We start from the raw sequence: 13,702 nt of genomic DNA, 5'->3' as shown, positions 1-13,702 counted from the left end.
TATAGCTTTAAATCTGTAACTTCAGCCACAGATAAATACAGAAACAAAAAAAAAAAATTCAGTTATAAATATACCAAAGAGCTGTTCTTCTCCCACTGTGCACTAAATGATTAATTGATTTTAGATAAAAGGACAAATGGATAAACAAACAAACAAAAAACCCTACTGAACTGAATTATCTGTCATCTCTCCCAACAGAGAATAGATGTCTGTCATCCTTCTAGAGAAATCACCCGAATTGTGAGATTATAAAACCAAATTCCTAATCATTCCTACCAACAATGGGAACTAACTCATCGGCCATAACAAAACAAAAACAAAAATCCAGTAGGGAAGAATAAAAATAAACCAGAGAAGGGGAGAGTTAGCAAAGTTAAATTCTGTTGTCACTTGGAACTCACCTGTGGGTGTCAAGAAGAGATATATCTGGGTTAACGCCCCCATGGAGCGCACTCCTGAGGCAATGCAATTTACCTGTTTCTGTCAGGTAAATCCATTGGGTAGCTAGGCTAACCTCTGAAACTGTTAAAAAAAATAAAAATTTTTAACAAAAGTAAAATCATGATAATAAACTCATGCCAAAGGCTTTATTTAACCCATTTACTAATATGGGAAACAGCAGGGCATTATAACTAGTTCAAAGGAGAAATCAAAGAGGAGATACTTATATAGGCCATCAGGAATATAGAAATAAATTTGCTTAATTATGTGAAACCACTTAGCATCCACAGGGCAGTAATCAAGTGCACAGACACAATTTGCTTTTCCATGGATGAGAATAAAATGTATTATTAATTTCTACAACATACAGAGTTGTGTCACAGCACAAAGACAATGAATAGCAGAGAGATAACCTAGAGGGTGGTCTAGATAGGACACTAGGTCCTCTTCTTTGCCCCTTTCCAAAGCTTTCACAATCTCCCTGATAGAGAGCTTTGTGAGCACTGGCTCCACATATGTTGCTTTTTTCATATCTAATTAAATGGGAATCTTTCTTAAATATGGTGCTCCGTCTTTCTCTAAATAGAGTGGATGGCTTTGGTTGTCAAGTCAGTGTTTTAAATTATATTCTGGCAAAAAGAAGACATTTTAATTAAACCCATGCAATAACTATATTGTTCAAGGAAAGTTAGGAGACTATAAGAGTTTCTGAATTGAAGGATGAGGGGAGAGGCGTGTCAGGGAGAATTGGGTACCATTTGCTAAACTTCAGGTAGCAAAGCAGAGTCTACTACAGTGAAGGTTAGAGTTAGCTTAAGAAGAAAGAGAAAGGGTTTCCTGATGTATCCAATGAAGAAAAAAACCCTACAAACACAGACACACAAAAGCAACATGAACAATACTCCAAACGAGTAGCTCCAATTAAACTTAGCTCATCAAGTTCACTCAATCTGATGTAAGTGATTAATTCTTAATATACTATAGTTCACAATTAATAATATAATTAATTCTTCTGCTGCTGAGTTTTCTGTCAGCAGTTTGTTTTCAGAAAGCCATTTGCTTCCAGACTAAAATGAGTCCTGGAAATCCCACCCAGTCCACTGGTGTGGTCTGAAGTTGTCCAAGCGGAGTCAGCTCAGAAGCTTGTCCCTGAGAATCTATTCTTTGGAGTATCAATGGTTCAAAGTCCCTGATGCAATCCTTCCCATGAAGCTCTGAGACTCTTTCTTAGTTGACAAGAGAAACTCTAGTTTATAGCTTATGAAAGAGCCGTCAGGCAAGCATCAAACTAAAGCAAAAATTATTTGTAAATGACGAAGACAGAAAGGCTGAGGTTAATTTATCACATTAACTGATCATATCAGTATATAGAAAAATAAAATCCTCTCCTGGGGGACATTTCGTATGAGTTTGAGCAGTGATTTCCCCTGAAAGTAAAAACATATTAAGGACAGTGAGTACACTGAAAAGTTTCCAGGGATTTCACATAAAGCATACAATTTAAAAAATTTATATTAATAATAGTTTACCTGTTCTAACTTAATTCATGGAAGATTTTTTCATGATTTGGTAATTCTTTTTTTTTTTTTTGCGGTACGTGGGCCTCTCACCGCTGTGGCCTCTCCCGTTGCGGAGCACAGGCTCCGGACGTGCAGGCTCAGTGGCCATGGCTCATGGGCCCAGCCGCTCCGCGGCATGTGGGATCTTCCCGGACCGGGGCACGAACCCGTGTCCCCTGCATCAGCAGACGGACTCTCAAACCACTGCGCCACCAGGGAAGCCCCATGAGTTGGTAATTCTTATGCAGCTTTTACAATAATGTTGAGCTTGTTAAGAAATATGGGCATGTCAACAAACCTAATTATTTCTAACATTGCTCCTTTTATGAGGCAAAATAACAAATTGTTGCCATTTTCCATGGGCCTTTTAGGTTACCTCAATGATAGGTTTAGGTGCAAATAATATTCCAGAAACTTTACTTTATTCTTTCTAAGCTTAGGGCTCGATCTTGGGAGGACAAAATTAAAAAGCTTGTCAGAGGAGTTTTAATCCTATCTTAATCACTTGATTAAAATGGGATCATGGGTGATTGAGAAACAATACCAACTTACCAACTTAATCTAATTACAATAAAATATTTAAAAATAAACAGAAGAAAATAATACAATTCTATAGAAACTCAGCCCTTTCACAAGTAAAGAAACTTTAAGAAAATAATCAAAAACATCATAAAGTCAACATCGTCACAGAAAATTATTCTGCAAAGACATGGAATCTTTGATTTCTAGGTAGATGACAGAGATGGTAAATAATCTTTCACGTTGTAAACGAGGGCATTAATAAACCAGGGAAGCAAGCCCATCAAAATTTTAAGAGTTCATAAATTTATTTTCAGACTGAGATGCTTTAAACCAAGGCAAGGGGCTTCCCTGGTGGCACAGTGGTTAAGAATCCACCTGCCAATGCAGGGGACATGGGTTCGAGCCCTGATCCAGGAAGATCCCACATGCAGCAGAGCAACTAAGGCTGTGCACCACAACTACTGAGCCCACGTGCCACAACTACTGGAGTCCATGTGCCTAGAGGCCATGCTCCACAACAAGAGAAGCCACTGCAATGAGAAGCCCACGCACTGCAGTGAAGAGTAGCCTCTGCTCACCGCAACTAGAGAAAGCCCGCACGCATCAACAAAGACCCAATGCAGCCAAAAATTAATAAATTAAATAAATAAATTTAAAAAACCCAAAAACCATAGCAAATAAAATGTACTTTTCTCGAGTTTTGTCCTTCATTCTTATTCTGACTGTAACAAACTCTTATTTTAGGATGAAACTATTCTTTCTCCCTTGAAAATAAAAAAATGCATAAAGTTGTTTTTCTTCATCACTATTGTTCTTATATAGTTTTAACCACTTATATTACCATTACTTTTAATCAAAGTAATTAATTTCTGTTTTATAAAGAAAACTGCACAATAGATGATTGACCTTAGTCGTATACAAGCATTTTAGCAGGCCAGAAAAAGATCTCAAATACACAAAGCACAACTTTCTACTGTCACCCAATCCTTGTACACCTTCTTAAAGTGGCAAAAATGACCATGTTTATTAAATGACCCCCAATATAACCACTCTATAGCATATGAAAATGAAAACAAAAATAAATAAATATCAATACTTGTGTCCAGTATTTTCCTTTTATTGGCTCAATTAATATTAGTTCAAGGGATTTTCCTGGTGGTGCAGTGGTTAAGAATCCGCCTGCCAATGCAGGAGACACGGGTTGGATCCCTGGTCTGGGAAGATCCCACATGCCGCAGAGCAACTAAGCCCGTGCACCATAACTACTGAGCCTGCGCTCTAGAGCCCGTGAACCACAACTATTGAGCCTGCGTGCCACAACTACTGAAGCCCGCGTGCTTAGAGCCTGTGCTCCGCAACAAGAGAAGCCACTGAAATGAGAAGCCCGCGCACCAAAACAGAGTAGCCCCCGCTCGCCTCAACTAGAGAAAGGCCCATGTGCAGCAATGAAGAACCAATGCAGCCCAAAATAAATATAAAAAAAAATAAATTTATGTAAAAAAATATTAGTTCAAGGTTTTAAGTTTCCTAAAATATTGAAAATTATGTGTAAGCTGATGCATACAACACATAATTTTTGTTGATATAAAAAACTGAGGAAAAAAGTTAAGGTTTTGTTGTCAATTAAGGAGCACTCTGGGGGCAAAGAAAAGATGGGCTTAGGCATAAGCAACCCAGGAGGGAGACTTCTCTTCCAAAGCAGTTTCCCTGGCTCCCCCAGGAAAGTACACTGGAGCATCTTGGTGATGATTGATAAAATCCTCAAAATATTGTCAAGTGGTAAATTGATGACTCTCACAGAAATTTAAAATGAACATGTACCAAGGATGTTATGTAATTCTTTAATTAATGAGGGAACCAGTAAGATGTCAAAATCAGTTTGAATCAAGATTCGGCTTACAGTAGTTTGTAGTCTCTGTGAGACAAAATTTATTTGCATAGTTATGAAAAGGAATCATTTGCCCTGTTGTGGAAGAAGACATCTGCATTACCATCCATTGTCCACAACTTAACCTCTAATTCTAGAGTTGTGAAACAGCCTCGCCCACCAAAGGCAATCAGAGGTGCACAGTCCGTATAGGGTTAGACCGTCCCTGACAATCACACTAGGCAAGGCCAGCATTTCACAGAAGGTACTCTACTAATCGATTTTCTTCACTTTTGAGACTTTCATGCTTTTTTTCCCATAGGAGCTTTTTGAAGGAGTTAAAAGTATCTGTGTGTGTGTGTGTGTGTGTGTGTGTGTGTGTGTGTGTGTGTGTGGTGCGGGCAGGGTGGAGCGGTGGAGGGGAAGTATTAACATATTGGAACTGAGATCACATTCGGACAGTCTTCTATGCCATGCCAAAAAATTTACTCTGTGTACAATGATAAAGTTCTGAAGCACAGAAGTGACATGATCACTTTATATATTAAAAAAAAATCACCCTGGTCTCAGTGGAGGATAGTTTATCAGGCTGGCCCTTGAGCCTATGCTTTTTATTCTTTCTTTTTTTTTTGACTGCATTGGGTCTTCATCGCTGTGCACGGGCTTTCTCTAGCTGCAGCGAGCGGGGGCTACTCTTCGTTGTGGTGCGCGGGCTTCTCATTGCTGTGGCTTCTCTTGTTGCAGAGCCCAAGCTATAGGCGCACGGGCTTCAGTAGTTGTGGCACGCAGGCTCAGTAGTTGTTGCTCGAGGGCTCTAGAGCGCAGACTCAGTAGTTGTGGTGTACAGGCTTGTTGCTTTGCAGCATGTGGGATCTTCCTGGACCAGGGATCGAACCTGTGTCCCCTGCATTGGCAGGCAGATTCTTAACCACTGTGCCACCAGGGAAGTCCCTGGAGTATAGTTTAGAGAAGAAAGAGATGGAGGTGTGAGTCCAGTTAGTAGGTTGGTGTGATGGTCCTGGGGATTAATAGGAAGAGGATGAGATGAGGCATTTCCCAGGTAAAACGAAGGTAAAACCCACAAGTATTTGGCAAGGTAAATTCAGGAGCCCAGAGATAGGATATGTCCAAGACTACTTAAGGTTTCTTGTAGGTTACTTGTAGCCATTGTTGAGTCTGGGAATACAGGAGTGACAGTAGGTCCCAGAAGAATAAGTTCAGCCTTAGCCACCATGCTGCCTGACTGAAGATCCAGAATCCTTCAATGACAACATCTAATAGAGAGAGGAAAAGGTGGTTGGGATTTAAGGAGAATGATCAGGGCTGGGACGAGGTATCAAAGCCAGAGTGGCTGGGTGGCTGGTGAGGGAGACAGAAGCAGCTGGAAAGTGAATCCTGGCAAAGAGGAAAAGGGGCCGTGAAGCAAGCTGAGAAGCAGTGGTCGTAAATGATCAGTTCCTTCCTCTGACCCTTTATTCTACCACGTGTGACATTTACTAGCACTTCCTGCGTTTTGGAGGCTATTTGGGGATATGTCTTCCTTAACCAACTGTATTTGCCCCGTGTAGCTCCAGGACCTCACCGAGAACCTTGAACACAGCTGCCATTCAAGACTTGTTGAGTAAATTAATGGAAAGAACAAGTAAACAAAGAGGAAACTGGAGAGGAGTGTTGAGCCACAGAGGAGAAACTGGGAAAATGGTCTGCTAGAAAGGTCTTAAGAGAAACGTCAGGATCACATAGAAAACTGTGTGGGTGGGGCCCGGAAGGTGCCAATAAAGATGGGGTGAACAACTTACGCCACTCTGGTGGCCACGTACCCAAATGCAGCCCCTTGCGGTCAGCCAGAGCGGTGCTGCCTGCAGTTGGGCCACAAGCCAACGCGTTGCCTTCTGACCACACGTGTAGCGAGCGTCCTTGTAGGGAGGCTCCCCTGGAAGGGAACTGCTCTCCTTTTGGATCTCTCGACATCGCTAGTTGATTGATCGCCCAAAGAAAGCACAGACTCATTATCACCAAGGAAAATATCCAACTCACCAAGACACTTAAGTTCCCACTTCTGACTTCACCCCTCTGAACAGGATGACCACTAGATTCTCTGTCAGTGGGCACATTCACTCACCTGCCATTTCCCCTGCCTGCTCTCCTGTTACTGTTTGATGCCTTTCTCACTCTATAGTTATTGGCTGGCACTATAGAACTAGTATGTAAAAGTAGAAGTTTTATATTTGTCAGTTGCCAGCTTTTTACGTTGCTTTTTTTTTTTTTTTTTTGCAAAAGTTGACTTTTTTGGTACTTTATCCTTGATTTCTGCCACATTAAAGTCATAGGAGCCAGGGGTGGGCCTCAGGCGTTAAGGGTGATGTGCTCTGCCCTGGATGAGAAAGAACCAACATCCCATCTTAGCCCTCTAGCAAAAGTGCAGTAATGTATTAACTTTTTTTTTTTTTTTTTTGCGGTATGCGGGCCTCTCACTGTTGTGGCCTCTCCCATTGTGAAGCACAGGCTCCGGATGCGCAGGCTCAGCGGCCATGGCTCATGGGCCCAGCCGCTCCGCGCGCATGTGGGATCCTCCCGGACCGGGGCACGAACCCGGGTCCCCTGCATCGGCAGGCGGACTCTCAACCACTGCGCCACCAGGGAAGCCCCTGTATTAACTTTTTAAACATTCTTCAGTTAGCACTCATCGTCCTACTATGGTGGAGAACATAATAAATATTAAAGCAACATTTTCCAAATACCTCAAATCTCATCCCAAATATATCAATAAGATCAAATACTTTAAATTCCTTCCATCTCTTTTGATTACAAGGATCCCTTTAAACTGCCAAACAATTTAGTGGAGCCTCACAAGAATGTCTGAACTTTAATGAACATTCTGATGCTTGAGAGAACATTATGACCAAAAGCTCTTATGAATTCAGTAACTCTGAATTTGCAATTAATTAATCACACTGTTATAGATTGTCACACTATTGGTCAAAAAAAAAACAACCCCCTGGTTTAGTTTCCTGTCGCATTGACTCTGGATGGAGTGACCTGCTTGGCCAAGGGGACATCAATAAACTTGACACAGCAATAGCTTGGTAAGTGCTTGCTCTCTGGGGTTTGCCTTCTTGGAACCTAGCTGCCATCATGTGAGGAAGCTGGTCTAGCCTCACAAGGGGAGAGAGAGGCCCACCCATCCCAGCTGAGCTATCAGTCCAGTCACCAGCTGATTGCTAGCTGAATGCAGCCACATGAATGATCCCAGGTAGAACCAGCAGGACAACCCAGGCAACCAACAGAATCATGAGAAATGACAAGATCATTGTTGTTTTAAGCCAGTAAGTTTTGGAGTAGTTTGTTATGCAGCCATAGGTAATCTAAATACAATGGTATTTACATAATTTGAAATACACTAGTATGTAAATGAATGCGGTGGTTCATTCATTCATTTAATAAATATTTACCAGAGCCTAGTAAGTACACATTGTCCAGGCTACTCTCAGGGCTGGCTCAGCATTAAGGATCCATGGATACTTGATAATAACCCTGTGGCCCCAGAAAGTCTGAAATCACAGGTAGGGAAGGAAGTCCCAAATTAGGATAATATTCTATATAGAGTATTTTCAAAGTTAGGAAAAAAAACAGGAACAGCCTCCCCATCTCCACCCCAGGTCTGTAATGCGAGCTGACCCTTTAATTGTGGTGGTTTGATCACTGGTCTGAAAATAAAGACTTAGTTGTGGTTTTGTATCTGCCTGAGCTAATCATTTTTCTTTGCTCTACCCACGATTATTTGCTGTACTATGAGTTCTGTCAAACAGTTTGTCTTTAACAGTGACTAATCTTGTGTTAATGTAGCCCTTTACAGTTTACAAAGTGTTCTTCATTCTACAAAGCACTTTCACATTCATTATCTCATTAAACCTGGGAACAACCCAGGGAAGTTTTTTGTTCCAGGCCCCTTGGAGCAAATGTGCATGTAGAGGGTCAGTGCAAATCTGTCACCACGTTTGGACAAATGGTTTTGAGTGTAGACCTTATGAGTGGTTGGGCATTTTCATAAACTTGTATTAAAGATGAGCTCTCATAAATGATATCATAATACAATTTGAAAGGTGATACTCCTTTATCGATAGCGTTAATGCTTTTTCAATTAGAATTTTAGATTAATTTCTGTTTTCTTCTCTGGAACTTTTAATTAAGACAGAAAAACTTTAACATCTCACATCCTTCACAATATACATTAAAAGTTTGGGTTTTTCTCTCTTTGAGGCCCCTGTTCCCCCAGGGATATTTTAGCAAGAAGAATGTGATTCAAAGATTTCCAGATGTTACTTTTCGGATGCGTCTCAGCATGCATCTATAAACCATCTGGTGGCAGCAGCAGCTGGACTGGCTCCAACTGTAAATGTACATTCAGGTAAATGGGTATTAATAGAAGAAATTGAGCTGATGAGTGGTTTGTCAGTTAAGTTTGTGATATTGTTTAATCAGTTGTTGAAATGAGCTCTCAGTAACCAAGACAGGCTTTCAAAATTCTATAGTCGGTTTTCCTTTTTGCTCAAGATGGGTATTCCTTACGTGGATATTCCAAATCCGCGGCTAGGTCAGAAACTAGTTGCGTTTAGGCTTAGAGTTAACTCTGCTCTATTTAAGTGTTCTGAAGGATCCATAGTATTGCTTTTACAAATATGAAAATGCCTTTGCATCCCCATGCCCTTTCCAACCAGTGAAAGAAAGGACTGTCTCTGAAATGTGCTGGGGACAAACAGTTAGTGGGTATCTGGGGTGCTGGTAAATGTATATCTTGATCATCAGGCTTCTGAGTCAGGAAACTGCTTAAAGCATAAGTGAGTGGCAACATTCCCTAGTTCCTGGAATGAAAGAGTATATTCCCTAGCCATCTGACTCTGGGACCTTCAACAGGGTAGGATCATCTTATGAATTCAGCTCCATTTTGGGGGAAGTTTTGATGATATGCCAGGGGCTGGGCTGAACTTTTCCTAGCTATAAACTAAGTTTTAACTCTGCAAATTAACAACAGTAACAATACATAGTAAAAAGTATGAAAATTAATTTAAAACATTTCAGGGAGAATATTCCATCTACATTTAAAAAATTACTTCCAAGCGCCTCAAAAGTAATTGATTTCCAAAAAAAAAAAAAAAGTAATTGATTTCCTAATTTAAAGATGGTAATAATAGCAAACATTTATTAAGCATTACTGTGAGCTAGGTATTTTGCTACTTAATTTATATAGATAATCTCATTTAATTATCACATTGAACTGATGGAGTTCTCTCATTAATCTTAACTGTATAGAACAGGAAATCAAGGTGCCGGGTATTAGGAAATTTGCCCAAAGTCATAGCTCTTGTAAATGATAGTTGAACTGGGATTGAACTGAACTAGATTGTTCTAAAACCCCACATCCTTAAATATTTAATTATAATGCTACTCAGTTATTGCTATTCATTCATTTATTTGTTCATTCATCCAAGAGAAGCTTTTTGAATACTGGGGAGTCACAGTTTAATAATGTTTAATCTCTCCTCTTAAGAAGTTTACAGTCAATGATGAGACCACAAAAAAAAAGACAGAATGATATATACAACAGCAGATATATACAAAGTATGCTATGGGAACACCAAGAAAGGGAATTTAAATCGGAATAAGAAAGTCTTCTGAGAGCAAAAGTCACATATGGAGGAGTATGTGATGGTTATAGAGAAAAGAGGGGAAGGGCATAGCAAGAATATTCAGAGGCATGAGACAGCTAGCCATTCCGGAGCCCACCTGGACCCCCTAACCTTACTTCCTGAGTCTGAGAATTTTATTCATCTTTAAATCTTGAAGCAAAATGGAAGGACTTAAACATGAAGGCAGAGATGGAGACAGGCTCAAACTGTATGTTAGAAGAAATTATTTGGAAAGCATCATGGAGAGTGGATTTGAGAGGGGTCAGACCAGAGGCAGGAGAGTCTCTAGATGATCCAGGTCACAAGTGATGAAGGCCTGAATTAAAGCAGTGGCAGTGGGAGGTGATAAAGCGGTGGGATCAGCCAGTCTTGAAGACTAGTTGTATTTGGAGAGAAAGGGCAAGGATTGGGTGGTGAGGGAGAGGTACGCATAGGAAGAGCCAGTAATTCCTGGTTGGAGCAGCTGTGTGAATGGTGGATGCCCTTCTACAATGCCGGCCTCACAGGGGGAGAAGGAGGAGGCTGGGTGGAAAGGTGATGAGTTCAATTCTGGTCATGGAGGTTTTCAATTTGGGTTGGGGAAGTGGATAAGCTAGTATTTCATAAAGTGTTTAGAGCAGTACCTGCTACAGAGTATATAAGGATTTGTTGAATAAAAATTGAGTTCTCTGGTAGAGAGTTAGATACCATATATGGTTCTGGAGCTCAAAGAAGAAGTCTGGGCTGGAGACACAGATCTGGCACTCATCAGAATGAAAATGGTAGTGGTCACCATGGGCCTTCGCGAGGGTGTCCAAGGGTGTGTACAGCATGAGCAGAGGAGACTGAGGGGGAACGGACAGAGAGGCATGAGAGGAAACAGGAATAAGTGGTGTTCAGAGGTAAGGCAAGAGGAGACTGCAAGAAAAAGAAAGTAATTAATATTATCAATGACTCACAGAGTCAAGATAAGCTATAGACCAAACATTGTCCATTGGATTTAACTGTATGGACATCAGTGATCATAATGAGAACATTTTGGTGAAGGGAGGTTGGGCAGCAGTAAGGAATGAGTAAAAGGAGACAAACGGATGCAGCTAAGATAACTTCCTCCCAGAGTTAAATGTGGAATGATAGAGAAAAAGGGCAAGATTTGGAGGTAGATATAAGATTGAGGAAGGTTGGTTGGTTTGTGTTTTTAAGATAGAAGAGTCTTTGAGCCTCTTCTTGGCCGAGCAGGGTGAGAGGGAGAGGAGGGACTGATGGAACATGAAGGAAGAAAGAGATGGTCCCAGAGTTCAGAGGAGAGATGAGCTATGGATGGCAGAGGAGGACCACAGGAAAGGGAGATGGATGCAGACGAGCAAGTGGTAGGGCTGGAGGAGAAACATGTCCACCCAGTTCAAAGTCTCTTGCTCACTTCTTATCTCTGTGAAAATATAGATAGTTCGGCACTATACTATTACCACTCCTTCCTTGCAGGCAATGCCTTCACTTGCTCGTGTTGTACAGGGATGGGTCGGTTTACCTCTTCCCTCTCAGGATGAGTCTTTTCTATCTTCTCCTCAGGTGCTTCTTTTTACCTCCCAGCCCTTGGGTGTCCACTGAGGAGTCATCCTTGTTGCTGTTTTGCTACATCTCAACATTCTCTCTGCACAGTGATATCCATGCTTCTAGAGTCACCTGCCACCTGCCAGCTGGTGTCTCTACCCGAATCTCCCCTCCTCAGATCACTTCTCTTCACCAAGCCATTTTATGCACTTATGCACCGCTGCAAGATTGATACATTTCAGGAGTTCTGATCTGGCCCTTTCCTTGATCAGAAACCATTGATGACCAAATCCCAACCAACCCTACCAACCCTATTTCCTATCACTTGGAGATTCCGCCTGACTCACTCATCAGTACAGGGTTCTTTGTTCCTGACACCCCTGTGACTCTCAGTATCCTTGATTTAGGGTATTTTATCATAATAAAGTATTAAAGTCATGAGAGGCAATCAATCTAGCAGGAGAGACTGGATTGCCTCCTTTGAGCTATCCGGAGATAGCATAGATCAAGGAGATGTGGGGCTTGGCTGCAGAGGTAAAGAATGAGGCAATAACGTGGAGCCAAGACCACAGGGATAAAGAGTAGAACAGCAAGGGGGAAGACCCAAGGGGAAAGAGCTCCCCTGCACCCTCGCAAAGTACAGTAAGCCTTACTTCTGACTCAAGGGGGACCGCAAAGCAATGCTTGTTCTGACGTCTGGATCCCTGAGGGTATCCACGGTTGACAACAATTGGCTCCTTTTGTATGTATTTTCCACCACTGTGGGTATTATCAGTATGGCTAGCCCACCCTCTATTTAAAGTAAATGGCTCACTGTTCCTTGTACACACCACACCAGACTTTCCTGCTTCTATGTCCTCACTCATGCTGTTCCCTTTGCCAGACACCCTTCACACACTTCTCCACATCTGCCAATCCAATCTTCAAGAGCTGACTCAGATGCCATCTAATGAATGAATATTCCTATCATCTCCTTAGGGTTGCAATTTCTCCCTTCCCTGAACTTCTCTTTTGGTCAAAGTCACCTAGAGGTTCTTTTTTTTTTTTTTTCAGAACCAACGGTTGTTCCTGAAGAACCAGGAATGTTCTTTATCCCTCAGCACTAGAGGAGCAAATGGAACTGGGGAATGGAAAGAGAATAGCCAACTCTCCTCCTCCCCGCCCCTCCTCCCCTTCACCCCCATACCTCGCTAATCACAAAGGAGAGCACTCTACCTTAAAAACATGGAGGTCTGGCTGATCACCATCTTAGCCCTGGAATCAAATTTAGCATCATGATTGGGAGTGACATATATACGCTAATATGTATAAAATAGATAACTAATGAGAAACTGCTGTATAGCACAGGGAACTCTACATAGTGCTCTGTGTGACCTAAATGGGAAGGAAATCCAAAAATGAAGGGATATATGTATATACATGGCTGATTCACTTCACTGTACAGTAGAAACTAACACAACATTATAAAACAACTATACCCTAATTAAAAAAAAATTAGCATCAAAGGAGACAGAAAGTGTGTGTATGTGGCAGGCAAGCTGGGAGTGGGGGTGGGTGGGAAGTAGTCTGTTCTAGATTTTTAAAAATTTAAGAGACATAACAACCAAGTGCATCTTTGATTGGATACCTATTCCAAAAAAAGTTACAAGATCTATTTTGGAAATAATTTGGGAAAATTTGACATTAAGTCGGTATTAGATGATACTAGGAAATTGTTAATTTGGTTAATGTATAATGTTAATTTAGTTATAAAAGAATGACTTCTCTTGGAAATGCATGTTGAAATACTTTGGGATGAAGAGTCACTATCTCTGCAGTAGTTCAGCAAATATATATATATATATATATATATATACATACATACATACATACATACATATACACACATATATAACATAATATATAATATGGCAAAATGCTAACTAGGTGGTAGATTGTTCATTATATTGTTCTTTTCACTCTTCGGTAGACGTAAAATTTTTCATAATAAAAAAAAATTAATTAAAAGAGTAGAGGTAAAAAGTGACACCAGACTTCTTGGCCAGGTAGAGAGAAGAAGCCAGGACTAGGACAGACCGGACCGCACCATCATGCTG

The 13,702-nt window shown here is 41.1% G+C and overlaps 1 pseudogene; it reads right to left on the bottom strand.

The window, feature by feature from the left end:
• The window catches only part of LOC112412996 (40S ribosomal protein SA-like), a 62,813-nt pseudogene that overhangs the window by 25,072 nt on the left and 24,039 nt on the right, over positions 1–13,702 (bottom strand).

The sequence above is a fragment of the Neophocaena asiaeorientalis genome, unplaced genomic scaffold (assembly GCF_003031525.2).
Source record: "Neophocaena asiaeorientalis asiaeorientalis breed wild unplaced genomic scaffold, Neophocaena_asiaeorientalis_V1.1 scaffold62, whole genome shotgun sequence".
In the NCBI taxonomy this organism is placed as follows: Eukaryota; Metazoa; Chordata; class Mammalia; order Artiodactyla; family Phocoenidae; genus Neophocaena; species Neophocaena asiaeorientalis.
Note: the sequence above shows the minus strand (reverse complement) of the source record. Positions and strands in the feature narration are given on the sequence as shown.